This window comes from Microtus pennsylvanicus, chromosome 1, assembly GCF_037038515.1.
Source record: "Microtus pennsylvanicus isolate mMicPen1 chromosome 1, mMicPen1.hap1, whole genome shotgun sequence".
Classification (NCBI taxonomy): Eukaryota; Metazoa; Chordata; class Mammalia; order Rodentia; family Cricetidae; genus Microtus; species Microtus pennsylvanicus.
Window position 1 is genome coordinate 202,330,867 of NC_134579.1, and position 15,098 is coordinate 202,345,964.

Here is a 15,098-nt window from a genome sequence, read left to right on the forward strand (position 1 = left end):
CATGACTTTGTTGTCACATTCTAATTAGTTCTAATTTTGTCTTGTTTATTTTTGTGTTTCCTTACAAAACTGCTAAAACATTGTCTCCAGCACTCAGTTACTAAAATTTAAGATAATTATATAAGAACATGACAACGGCTGTGTCTGTTTAGATCTGAATACAGTTGATATTGTTTATATCAAGCATTAATAAAAAAGTTTCTCTTATGAAATCAGCTATCTTATTTGTTTTAAATTGTGTTTGTATATGTGTGTGTGTGTGTGTGTGTGTGTGTGTGTTTGGTGTTTACATGTATATAGGCATTTATGTGTGTATGTAAAAGTCAGAGGCCAATGCTTGGTGTTCTCCTCTAACACCCCAACTTTATTTTTTGATGCTGAATCTCTCACTGAACCTGGAACTTGCTGATTATGCAAGACTAGCCAGTTAGTGACCTCCAGGAACCCTCCTGTCTCTGCCTTCCCTGACCTCCAATTGAAGATGCTCACGACTGCATCTGGCTCTTATGAGTCAAACTCAGATTCTCATGCTTGCACACTAAGCACCGTACCAACTGCCGTCTCTCCTAGTCCCTATTTCAAAACTTTTAATTTAACATTTTGCTTTCACAAAAACTACATACTGCCTCGTTTAAAACAGTAGTACCTTATAGTCTCATAAATTTTGGACTCTAGATATATAAAACCAAGACGAGGGGCCACATTATCTGAGACCTTGGGCAAAGGATACTTCCCTGCTTCCTCTTTTCTTCTGGTAGTTGATAGAAGTCCTTTGCATTGTTTTGACTTCAAGATGCATCCATCCAATCATCACATACAGTGTTCATGACATCCTCAGTTCTGTCTTCTCCCCAACTCATACATGTAATGATAAATTAGATCCAACCCTAACCTATAAGGCTTCATTTTAGTTTAAAAAAAAAACACCTGCAAGATTTGTACTTGCAAATAAGGTCATACTCACAGGTACTGATAAAGATATTAGGGACACAACATAGCTTTTGTGGGGACACAAGTCAACTTAAAACAACTAGTATCATAGACAATGATTGTATCTGTTTATCACAAAAATATTGCAAGGATTTTAGTTAATATTACTTTTTAAAAATTATGCTGGGTTATAAAAAGCCATCTTCATGAATGTAAGTAATGAACTTTGAGCATTCTCCCCTTCATATCCCACTACCCTGTTTTCAGGCCTTAAAGAGTTAAATATTTGAAGCTACCCATTCATAATTATTCAGAAAGATGATTCTATACTGTGAAGCCCTTCAAATATGAGGAAAGCTTGTACTTCGCAGAATTGGTCAATAATTCACAAATGCCAGCAATAGATTTTGGAGCAATAGTTCCTCTAGGTGGTCTTATCTGTGCTTGTACTTAGGATAAACTGGCAAAGACCAGACCATAGCTGTGTAAATACCAGAAGCTGAACCAGCATCTGCTTCTACTATAGTCACAAATGAAGAGGACTGTGAGATTGATAGCCCGCCTCAAAAATCCACCCATAGAGTTTCACCTTCTTGCTTTATCAAATCTTAAGCTTTTAAAAGGAATATATAGATATATGATTTCAAAATGAATGAAAATTAACTATTTGAATGAGCTGAGTCATATTGTTACTTCTCAACATGATACTAGAGGAAACAAAAAAATGCAGGTAATAGTTGAGATCTCAAAAACTCCTGTATGATTATATAAAAGTTGACACTTATCTTTCCACTGTAGTGGTCAATACATATAAAAGTAAATCAGGCATTGGGCTGTTGCCTTTCAGGGTGACCTTTATTAATCACATCTCTGGTCTTCTCTTCATTTCTACCCCAGCAGTATGCAGAGTGAGTGCAGCCTTCTCTGGGGCTAAGGATGTAGCGCAGAGGTAGAGCACCCCGGAAGTATGCGGCAAGCTCTAGTTTATGATCCCAGCAAACAAACCTAAGTGGGAAGGTGGATAAAGGGAGGTTGTGTCTATTCGGGGCGTGCTGTATAAACATGAAAATATCACATCAAAGTCTAGCTACAACTAGCAGCTTAATCAAAAATAAAACACATATTTCTAAAAAAGAATGAAAACTCTCCCTATATATCTGTTAGTGGTTCTCGTTGCTTCTGGAGGTTGCCCGGTCAGTCACAGCCACAGGTTTCCCTGCCTCGCAGTCCCACACATCTTCCTATACTCACAGTCTGAATCTACTGGGAAATGGCAAACTCTTTCGCTTTACCTCTGGATCTGTGGTTCTCAGGGACTGTATCAAACATCTTATAAACAACCAAAAAGAAATGAAGATCTTTATGGGACTTCGAGGAGTTTCTATAGAAAACACTGAGGTGGTATCCTGAGTTTCTGTCTGAACTCCCCCTCCCCATTGGTTCACTTCTAAATCCTTATTGCCCTGCATGGGGACAGACCCCAGAATTGGGCTGGAAAAAGAATCCAGTGAAGCTCACACTGTCAAGGGCACCTGCTATGTGAACTTGGGACTGTTCCTTCTGGTCCCATGAGAGAGCAGCTGCTCCTCAATACAGTTAAATGCAGAACAGCCCAACGGAGCATGTAGGCATGCATACAGACACACCCATACTTCATGATGGAGACAATGGAGCATGCAAGCCTGCATACAGACACACCCATACTTCGTGATGGAGACAATGGAGCATGCAAGCCTGCATACAGACACACCCATACTTCGTGATGGAGACAATGGAGCATGCAAGCCTGCATACAGACACACCCATATTTCGTGATGGAGACAATAGAGCATGCAAGCCTGCATACAGACACACCCATACTTCGTGATGGAGACAATGGAGCATGCAAGCCTGCATACAGTCACACCCATACTTTGTGATGGAGGCAACAGCTGAGGAGAGAGAGGTCTAGTGTGGGTTGTCAAAGCATCCTTCCTGAGGGTTCTCAGGGAAGTCCTGGACCTCCCTAGGTTATACTTACCCAAATACAAAATTGTTCAGAAAACACACTGAAGGCTATTACATCTTAGATACAAATGAGAAAAGAGATGGAATAACCTGTTTACTATTAATATATATAAAAATAATTTTATGATCCCTAAGTGCTCTGGAGAATTGCACTATGAGAAGTGGGTTTTTATTGCCATTTTCTCTTGAAAATGTGTTTCTGACGCCTAGCAGATGAGTGGATGAAAGCTGGACTCATGCTGGCATTTCACTTCCAGGATTCAGGACTGCCAAGGAATCTTGTTCGTGGACAACTTCTACTTTTATGGAAATGATCACTTCTTTCCGTTGAGGCTCATCCTCTTTGTTTTCCCTTCATTTCTTCAGTTTTCCAAAAATATATACTTTCTAAGAAGATAAAAGGTCCTGGCACGGTGTTGGAATCTCTACTCACATCCCTCTGCTTCTGGCATCTCAGAAATCTTGTTACACCCTGGAAGCTGGGGTAGGGTTTGCAGACCCAAGTCTGAGGGGAAAACAGTTGCTCACTATTCAGAATTTATTTTCTGATATCAAATACAGCCATATAACACATTTACCCTAAAATAAATGTAGCATTTTTATGTTATCAAATTGAGCTCACATGTGAAGGTAGACATTAAACAACATTTTATGGTAAGCAAAATTCATAACTCTCTTTTATTGTCACTTTTTCGAACAGCCTCTTGGAGACGGCAAATGGGAAATTGCCTGGTTGTGTATTTTTACATAAAGTAGTGCATGTTGCCTAGAAAGGAGTTTTTTTCTGGTCAGTCCTATTCTGACTTAAAGGGGAAGTGTCTGTTTAAAAGTCTCCCATTGAACTAAATGTGCTTATGACCGTTGGCTTAGCTTTGAAGAGCATTTCCGAAAGCGCTCTGAAGCTTAGGGATCAAGCAAGCAGTAGAGATGAAGGGGTGAGAAGCCATCGCAGGTCCTAGTATAGTTGTTGTTTTTACTTTTTGTTCTTTGACTCTTTGGGGGGCCTACCACCCAGCTCCCAAATAATCACACATGGAGAATTTTTCTTACTTATAAACGCCCTTCCTTACCTTGGATTGTTTCTTGCCAGCTTTTCTTAATTTATCACATCTATCTTTTGCCTCTGGGCCTTTTACTTTTCCTACTTCCTGTGTCTTACTTTCACCCTTACTCCATGGTTGACTAGGTGGCTGGCCCCTAGCATCCTCCTCTCCTTGTTCTTGCTCCTTCATCTTCTCCTCCCAGATTTCTCCTTCTATTTATTCTCTTCTGCCTGCCAGCCTTGTCTGTCCTTTCTCCTGCCTCACTACTGGCTGTTCAGCTCTTTATTAGATCAATCAGGTGTCTTAGACAGGCAAAGTAACACAGCCTGACAGAGTTAAACAAATACAACATAAAAAAAATGTGACACGTCTTTGCATCATTAAACAATGTTCCACAGCATAAACAAATGTAACACATCTTAAAATAATATTCTACAATATCATCACCTCTTTTTAAGTGACTTCTCTTTATAGTTTAACCTTATTAAGAGATGTGATTCTATAATTCTAGAAATAATACTGATTAAAATCCACACAGACTGAATATTTTTCAAACCTTTCACCATCTCCTCTGAATTTTGAGATTTAGCAACCCAGGTTTGTATAGCCCCTCACAAACACCACTTTAAAATGTATTCATATTAGTAAAGATAGACTGCTAGGGGAGAAGACTGTCCCCACAAAAAAATTTCTCACAGGTATATTACAACTGACTTGATCTATATTTGCTCACTTTCTCATTGCTTTGACAAAGGCAACTGGAAGAAGAAACCCTTTCTCTTAGCTCAAAGTTTGAAAGGATGCAGCCCATCATGGTGGGAAGCCATGGCGGTAGGACCATCATGGTGGGAAGCCATGGCAATGGGAACATCATGGTGGGAGACCTTGGCAGTGGGAACATGAGGCAGCCGGTCACTTTTATCCACAAAAAAAGAAGCAGAGAGAGATGAATGTTAGTGTTCAACATTTCCTTTTTTTTTCTTTTTATCCGTCTTGGATTATAACCAATGAGTTGGTGAAAACCTGTCCATTTGGGACCTTTCTTTCTCAGATGAACATCTGGAAACTTCCTCTATGACAAACCTAGAGGTATGTCTCCTCTCTCTCTCTCTCTCTCTCTCTCTATATATATATATATATATATATATATATATATATATCCCAAGATTTATTTTATGTATTGGTGTTTTGCCTGCCTCTGTGTCTATGTAAGGGTGTCAGATTCCCTGCAACTAGAGTTAAGACAGTTGTGAGCTGCTATTTGGGTACTAGTATATGAACCCAGGTCCTCTGGAAAACCACGGAGTCATCTCTTTATCCCGCATCAGGGCAATCTCTTAACTCTGAGTTTCTGTAAACTCAAAAACTAAGTTACACGCTTCCAATATTCAATGACCTACACACTCAGATTTGGAAAGATCAAATGAAAATCAGCAAGTCCTGTTTGACTAAAACACCAAGCTCTGGGGCTCTTTGTCTTCTCTCTGGGGCTTGTGATGGAATCATTTAGCTCCAGTGTCCTGAGAAAGCCCTGTACCTCTAACTTAGACACCTACTGCACAGTGAGCCCTTGGGAAAACTCTACTTAGTACCCAGCAACATTCCTTAGTGGACATCTCAGAGTCTGGGCGCGCCTCCAACATCCATCAGTCCTCGCTAAAATGTGAACTCACATTTGCAACTTCACACAATGGCCTCTAATAATCTGCTTGCAATAAATCTCACTCTGACGCACATTTCCAGGCCTCGGTGACTTTCTGAAATTTCAGGGTAAGCCTTTGTGACTCTCAGTTTGACATGCCTGTGAAACCACTAGCACGTGAATGATGCTTACAAGCTGTGCCCCTGTTTTAAAATGTAGTCAGATTCCCCGTCTTCCTCAGATATCATTGCTGCTGTGCATCTTGACATCTGAACGTGGGAAAACACTTCTCTGGGCAATTGTTTTTGAGAGGGAAAACTTTTCAGCACCATCCTCAGTTCATATTTTCTTGAATGAATTTGCACTTCCCCATGCCCGAGACTTTGGTGGGTATGGTCTTTCCCTCGGGGTGACTTTCCTTTTGTCCCATTAGAGAACACAGGCTATGCTTCAATGGCACTGATGTCTAACACTTAAACTTTCTTCTCGCCTGCTATAATCGACTTGATTATGGTCCTCTCACCAAGCTGCCCATTTTCCATGTCTTCCTGCTCCCCCTCTCAGCATAGATCTGACAAAGAACGGTAAGCAGCAACCACGGCACAGTCTTGATATTGTGTTATCTTGACATTTACTCTACTAAACAACTCAGTCACATTTGAACGTGCACTTATTCAGATCCTAAAGAGGTAGGCAGATTTCTGCTGTTTGTATTGTATTAGCCAGAGTACAGTGTGAATGGCCTTTCTACTCCAATTCCCACTAAAATCCACATTCGCTCTTATAACCTCAAGAACACAGACCTTACCATCTTCCCTAACATCCTCATTCTGATCATCTACACTCCTACCATGGTAATCCATGCTTCCAGCATTCTAGAGCTTCAGCTTCCTTAGCCTACAGGCTCACAGTGTTCCAAATTCTACCCACAAACCCATTCCAAAAACCTAGTCTGCAGGTCCAGACAGTCGCAGCAACACTTCACTTTGTTGCACCAGTTTATATATTGATTGCTTCCCTGGTTGCTTTGACAAAATCAGTGAAGGGAAGGTGTGGGGGAAATCCTAACAGTAGGAATATGAGGCAGTTGTTCCGTTTATCTCTCCATTCAGGATGCAGAGCGAGGAAGATAAATGCTAATTAATAATGTTCAACACCTTCTCCTCTTCCCCTGTCCATTCCACCTGGATCCCAGGCCACGAGATGGTACCTTTATGCAGGATGTGTTTTCTTTCCTGCGTTAAACCTATCTTACTCCATATGTGGTCAATGAAAATTGACAGTCATAACATATAAATAGATAAGACTATAAGTCATAGCAGAATCACAAAACACCTAATATCTACTTAGAGAGCACATCACACCGCCTCAGATGATGAAGTGAAGCAAAGTATTTTATCACCTATTATAAAGTCACTGAAGCAAAAGCTTCAGAAGCCAGTTGTTTATTGGGGAGTTGTAAAACGGAGTTGAGGATAAAGTTGAGCAGTATCTTTTTCACCCTCCTCTGTTTCTGTTTTCATGGCATCTTTCTCCTGTATGGAGATTTATAGGTAACCCATATGTCATCATGCCAAACGAGACCCGGGGTCTTTTATTTGACTGTTCACCTGTCGCTCTCAGAGCTGCCCAGCCTCCCTCCCAGCCATTAGGTTTCATCTGTCATCACCAGCAGACAAGCAGCCACCTTCTACTCCCTTCCAGTGGCCCACTTTGATTTCTCTCTTCCTTTAAAGGGTTTTACACAGACATCTGCCACCCAACAGTGTAAACATCACTGTCACCCATGCATGCTGAGTTGCTTGAATTCCCCTGCCTGAGGGAATAGCCTCTTGTCTTTCATGCTAAAGAACATGGAGGAGGGGAAAAAAGTCAATTTCACTGTTGGAGAATTCTTAAGAGAATTAAAAAATTGGTCTGTATGTGTTCTTGAAGTGGATGGCGTTAGCTTTAACAAAGCTTTTCCTATTTTTCTGTAAGACTGTTCTAACATTAAGGGATGATTTTGTTAATAAATAAATGCAGTTGTTGAACCTGCTATTGGTGCTACATCTCTGAATAAGGCTTTATACAGTAATACACAGAAAAGCATTAGAAATGGGATGCGTTTTCCATGAAGTATTTTCGTAAATTCTTAGAATCCCATGTTTAAAAGGAACAAAGGCTGTTAAACCAAAGGTCTGTAAAGGAATCTTGTTGCAACACAAGAAAGCCTCAGGGTAATTTTACTTGATTTAATTAGTTTACTTATTTTATTGTATGAACACGTTGACTTTATATTGAAACTTTTCAGATTATATAAATTTTTGTAAAATAAACTGGAGGAGTCCTGAGAGAAAGATGGATACTTTATGAATCTCAATGCATCCCGTGTGTCTAGTCTAGGTGTGGTGTGGTGTGAGTCACTGCCTATTCCCTATGGCTGCTAATGTATAGTCGAGAAACAAATGCTTCCAAGCTAACACATTTGAGGAAAGCAACTTTGAAACAGGTTTCTTTATTGCAGGAGTTCCTTCAGAGTCTTTACCATGCTAATATGTATCATAAAACTACACCAGGGGAGGAAAATCTATTTCTTTATAAATTTATTTCGCCAGGGAACCATTTGTGGGGCTGGCATCTTCCGAGGTCACATTTTCTCTTGGCTCTGTGTGTCACATTTTCCTCTTGCTTTAGAGTGAAGTGGAGACTAGTTATTAGGTGCAATGGGACTTATTTACATTACGTATTGTGTCACAATGCACTATAGGCACAGGCTTAGAAATGTGTATCTGTGTGCACATACATATGCACATATATGTAGTATGAAAAAGAAAGACTGAGACATGTGTTTCTGTATAAATAGGTATGCACTGTGTGGTATGAAATACACTCAAACGTGTATGTCTGCGTGCTTATGTATGCACCTGTGTATGGTATGAAACAGACTCAGACATATATGTCTGTGTATGTATGTATGCCCTATGTGATATGAAGTAGAAAGAGACAGAATAGAGAGAAGACCAGATGATGAAAGCCTGACCTCCTGAGGTCAGTTCATGTGGTCATCTGAACTTAGGAGTCATGCAGCACCTGAACTGCACGGATGGGTTTACTTTTGCCTTTTCTTCTCCCTATTACATCACTAAGTTAGCTGCTTCTGCATTCTAGAGTCTGATATTAATCATTGTTGGATAAATTAATATATGCATGAATGGATGCCTCAAAGATTCTCTTTTCTGAGTATATTCTCCTGATATATTTTTAAAGTGGTTTCAATTGAGAATTTTTCTTCCGGCTGCCGTAGATGCCAACTTAGCATAATTAGTTTTAATATTTGTGAAAATAAAACTGCAGTTTCGCTCTCTGGGGTATTCTAAGGCAAAAGAACAAGAAAACTGTTTCATTATGTTTTGCTAAAACCTCATATGTTTTTTGTTTAAAATAAATTTTAAATAGATGAGTAAATAAGAGATCGCCTGCTCTAAGCAATTAATTCATTTTTACCTGTCAATACTTAGTCATATAATAATAATAGTAATAATAATAATAATCTAAAAAACATATTTACGATGGTTAGAGAGATGGCTTAGCAGTTAGGAAAATTTACTAACCTTCTAGAGGGCCTGAGTTCAGTTTCCAGCACCCATGTAAGGTGACTCATAAAGACCTGTAACTCTAGCTCCAGGGAATGTAACCTGACCTCCTTTTCTGATCACAGGTAGAAGCAGCCATGTATAAAAATACACACACACACACACACACACACACACAATTTAAAATAGCATCAATCAACACATAGCTGAATATGTGTAATACAATACAGCGTTGTTAAGCTTTATCGGTTGAGGTATTTTGTTAAAATTATAAAAATTATTTATGCTGGGTAAGATTTATAAGATACGTTACCTAAGTCTTTATTATTTGATCTACCATCATACCTAAGTTACTTATTTCCTAGTCAGCTGCTGCAATCATATGCTCACATGCATCCATGCAAACAATGCCTTCCATTGACCAGGGGATGACTCATCAGCTCTAAGCAGTAGTGATAGTGAGGAGGTTAGTGCACTTTTCATGAACTGCCACTTGTAAGAAGTCTGAAATTTAATTGCATGGTACGGACACAGGTCTACAGCTTCATGACATGGATGACAAAGAAGAGACACTTCCCATAAGAAAGTGAGGACCACTAGAAAGTTTTTACCAGCAGTGAAAGCAGGGCATGAGATAGAGGACTCTGGGAAGCAACTCAGGTGCTAAGGAAAGTAGCTTGGAATAAAGGAAGAGAGAACAAAATGTTGAGATCATCGTTGCCTTCCTGGAGCTATAGAGAATTTGAAATGTTTTTTATATGAAATGTTTCTTTATGGTCCAGATCCCTACAATGAGGAAAGATTTTGAAAGAATACAAGACACCTTCTTTTCCTCACACAGGTTCACTGCCACCATTTTCTAAGTAGGCAAGAAAGCCTTGAGCCCATAGTGTATACTCAGAGACACCTCCCATCTTGCCCATGACATAGACTTGACAAACATCATTTTATGAGAATTTCAAATGCTCTGTAGGTGCGGTGGAGAAAAGAGGAGACACACTATCAATTTGATGTTATTGAGCTTATTTCCTATAAAAGTAAAGGACATGAATTTCTGCTTAAATATGTAGTTTATAAGATTCCATGAAAGAAGAGATTGAGTTATTATCCTATATGAGGAAGTCTGGAGAGAAAGGAAAATTGTGAGAAAGGAATGGTTCATAACTTTGAATTTATGGATTCTGAGATCCAAGCTGGAGAAGGGATAATTGTTAACTATTAGCAGTCTGTGCACATGAGAGTGAATTATAATTTATAAACAAATTTCTGTTGTACTTAGAAAACCTTCCTAACTATTTCTTTCAAGCATGATATATTTGATTCATGCAATTATTGTACATACATTTATAATATATTAATATATCTACATATAAAATATATGCATGAAATGTGTGTATTTATTTTAATATATACATGTTTGTATGTTTTACATATTTCTCACAATTGCAGCCAATTGACCATATTTTAAAATATTTGATAATTTTTTACTTAACACTGGTATTTTTAAATTTTATGCTGTAAAATATGGTCACCAATTACACATGAGTGATGTATTTGTGTGTTTGTGCATGCACGCGCATGTATGGTGGTGTGTGGGTGTGTGTTTTGAAATCTCTTGTGAATTTTTCTGGGGTAGAAAGGGCTTCTTTTAAAACTTTAGAAGTAATATCAAAACGCTCTTTAAAGAAGCTCATGAGAAGAGCAGTACATTTGTGAAGAGAGGGAAATTTTCTCCACTTTTAAAATAAGAATATGGCTGGGTGTGGTGGTGGCACATGCCTATAATCCCAGCATTTGGGAGGCAGAAGCAAGTAAATCCCTGAGTTTGAGACCAGTCTGGTCTACAGAACGAGTTCCAGGACAGCCAAGGCTACACAGAGCACTATCTTCAAAAACCAAAACAACAGCAACAACAACAAATGAGGCTATGTCATGGGCATAGTCCACATAGGTCAAAGCACCCTCGGTTGCCCATCAGATATATACTGTGCCATTGACGTTCACAGACATGCCGAGACATGGGATGCACATTGTGCCCCTGGTGCCCAAGGAGGATCAGTCCCTCTAGCCTAATTCTTAGGTGGGAGAGATCTTGGTATTATCATTCTGTGCAATTCCTTAAGGTTTAGCCTTGCAGAACAGTGTTCTAAGACATTGTTTGCTGACTATTTGGTGTCTATACTACTCAGGAAAAATAATTACATTTTCTTTCGAGTAATTGTGCAGGCCTACAGCTTGGATTATTAAAAAGACAAAAAGATTTAGTATTTAGTACTAGGAATTGGAGTTTGGTTGTGAAATGCCAGCCATCAGTTCATGTGTTTGAATACCTGGTACCTCATTGGTGTTGTTCTTTTGGGAGATTATAGAACTTTTAGAAGGTGGGGCCTTTCTAAAGTAAGTATGTCATTTGGAACTGGACTGGGGGGGTTTTATAGCCTGACCCACTTGTTCATTTCCTGTATACTGATAGTGAAACTGTAGGTTTTTTGTTTTGTTTTGTTTATTTACTCTTTGCTCTTTGGGGGCCCGCCACCCAGCTCCCAAATAAATACACAAAGGTTTATCTTGCCTGTGACTGTCCAGCCTTAGCTTGGCTTGTTTCTAGCCAGATTATTTTTAATTATCCCATTTACCTTTGCATCTAGGCTTTTACCTTTCTCTAGTCTTTATTTTACTTCTTACTCTATGTGGTTGGATGACCGGCCCCTGGCGTCCTCCTCTCCTCCTTTTCTTGCTCCTCCCAGTTCTTTTTCTCCTTCTATTTAATCTCTCCTCCCAGCAGCCCCATCTATCCCTCCCCTGCCCAGCTATTGGCCATTCAGCTCTTTATTAGACCAGCCAAGTGTTTTAGGGAGGCAAAGTAACAGAGCTTCACAGAGTTAAACAAATGCAACTTAAAGGAATGCAACGCATTTTTGTATCACTAAGAAATGTTCCAAAGCATAAACAAGTGTAACACATCTTAAAATAGTATTCCACAACATGAAACAATGTGACCTGGCGCCTCATACTCCTGCCATAATTTCCCCATTATGATGAACTGTATCCTTTTTAAAATTGTGCATCAAAATAAAGCCTTCCTCCATCAGTTTGTTTCCCAACAGGTATTTGATTCCCACAATGAGAAAAGTAGCTAGTCAGGAATTTACTTGTCTTTGTGTTGAATGCATACCCATATATCAAGCAAGGAGGCTGGGGGATATGCAAATTATGTATTTTGATAGAATTTTGACCAGAGTTATAAATGTCATTAGAAAACAGATTTTGGATCAGATTGATATACATTACACCTGTAAAGAACTGGAAGACCTTTAGGTGGATGAAAAGTAAATGCATGGCAGGGTGAAGAGGTTCTCCTATTGAAGGGTGCTTTTTAAATTCTTTCTGATGGCTCCTTGGGTTTGTATAAATTTAGTCTGAGGTCATTATATGGATAATTTGTTACTAAGTAAAGTAGTTTGTCAGGTTACAAGACATTAATCTTCCAATAGGTCTTTAATTAGGACAGATGCACTAAATAGTTCCTAGCAAGACTCGGCCTAGAAACATTTATAATACTCAATTATACCATTTTACAGGCAATAGCAAATTGTTTTTGTGTAGTCTGGAAATTGTGGGACTTAATTAATTACCTTCAGTGTTTTAGACATCTGCTCTGCACTCTTTTAGAGGCATTAAATTGGCAACTCATGAAATGGCTAAAAATAGAGTTCAAATTCCCCAGATGGGAAAGGGTGAAGATCAACTATGACAGAAAGAAAAGCCTGTCTGTGGTGCCCTGGAAACCCAAAACCAAATTATGCATCTAGCAACATTCGGTGTAACAGGCTCGCCACTGTGTGTAATTACTGTTTAAAGAATGAGAATTTTACCTGGTTCTTATTTTAAAAAAAGGAAAATAAAAACAGACAAAACCCTTTAACTTCCTGTTGAATACGCTTCTTCCCTGTTTCCCTAAGACAGGCTACAGTAACCAAACTGAAGAAACAGGCAGCGCTCAGCACAGGCCACATATCAATCTCTGTCAGGTAAACACCTCTGAGTGAAATTTATTTCCACACAAACAAATAACTTTGCCCCTCTAAGTTGTTTCGAAGACGTGACAAAAATAAGGACTCCGGCGGTACTCGCAAACATTCTCATGTCATCCGTGTTGAGATGATGGAGAGGGAAATCAGGAGCTTCTTCCGTGTGTAATTAGATCACAGAAAACAGATGGTGGTGACTTCGCAGTGGGCGGGGGAAGTGACCATTTCGGGAAGCTAAGGAAGGTCGGGTCTTCGCTTCATTTTTCTTCCTCTTCAGAATGTCGTGCGAACCAATTACAGGGGGACTGAGCACATTCTGAAAGCTCCAAATGGGGGTCAAGTTGGCCGATCGTGGGGTCTCTTCTTACTATGACAGTCAGCATCAGATCATGGGCCCAGCAGGAAGCGTCTGTGCTCTGGGAGCCCAAAGTCCTGCAGCTTGCTAGTAAGACATGCCCTCCCGTCCGCGTGTGCACTGCCTCCCAAACCATAGGAAGGCATTCTGTCAGTGTAGACACTGAATCCGGGTCTTGGCCCTCCAAAGCTGCCCATGGTCATGCTGGGTCTACAAGTGTGTTTCCCATTTGAGGAGCCACTGCAGAAGATGGGAGGGGTGGAGCTGCCTTCTGGAATGCTGCGGGGGGGGGGGGGGGGGGGGGTGGTCAAATGAGTACCATCCAGCAGAAGAAAAAGGCCCATGTGATATTTTCTCGTAGCCTCATTTTTGAAAGTGAGTAGACACAATTAAAATGAGATTAACTTCAAAAGCACGCATTTGGTTCGATACGGCCAAATGACCGTTTGTACTGGTGATCGACACAAGAAGTATTAATTAATGCAATATTTTGTGGGGTTTATTTTCCTCGATAAATTCTGCAAATACTATTGTATGCTTTACACTCAGAGCACATCTCAACCCGGTCAATCCCAGTTGTGTCCGCCATAGTTTGGTTCTCTGGAGGAACAAAATGGACACAATGATGTATGTTAAAGGACAATTTATTAGGTTAGCTTACATAATATGATCTAGGTACTCAACAATGGCTCTCTCGAGCGTGGGAGGAGCTAAGAACCCAGTGGTTGCTCAGTTCATGAGGCTGCATATCTCAGCAGCCCCCAGTCTGTTATACTGAAAAACTGCAGCATCCTGAGAAAGTTACTGGTCTTCAGGTCACCCTGGAAACCTGAAGCTGAGTGCTAATATCAGAATAGGAAGGCAGGAACAGTATATTCCAAGTAGGATGAACCTGCCAACAAGAGTGAGGCCTAGCAGGCAAAAACCTTCCTACTTCCTTTTCCTTTTTCTGGACAGCCACCTGAGCTCACATTCAGGGTGAATTTCCCATTGCAAATAACCGGATCAAGAAAATTTTTCCCAGGAGTTCCCAGCAGCTTGATTCCAGATCCAGACAAGTTGACAACCAAAATTTGTCACTAAACCCATTTTGAGTGTTCTGTGGCTCACTGTGCCTAGGGTTCACCACCTTAGTACATTCTGGATAGTGAGTAACTAATATTCCCAAGAACAGTAAAGACACTGGAGTAGCACCTAACCCAGTGCATGAGCCTGGCACCACACGTGGAAGTCACGGTTAGAAGAAAACCTTTAATTAAATTGAATTTAGCAGATCTTGTTTGTGCAAGAAAACAGTCTGTGAATCTTGCAGCCCTCAGCACCAGAAACATTTCAGAGAATGTCACACAACCACCAGAACAGGTGGCATAGTTAGAAAAGGCTTGATTGGGCTAGATTGGTTAGCGACTGATGCTTGCCTGTACGGATATAGCCTGATGCTATGACAGCCTAGGACTGGCTAGAGCCCAGCCTCTGTGATTGGCTGGAGCTCTACTTGGTACAGGAAAAGATTCT

General features: G+C 40.0%; 1 protein-coding gene across 1 annotated transcript in view; it reads left to right on the plus strand.

Annotated features, from left to right (window-relative positions):
- The window catches only part of Samd5 (sterile alpha motif domain containing 5), a 416,281-nt gene that overhangs the window by 325,248 nt on the left and 75,935 nt on the right, over positions 1-15,098 (plus strand). The window lies entirely within an intron of this gene.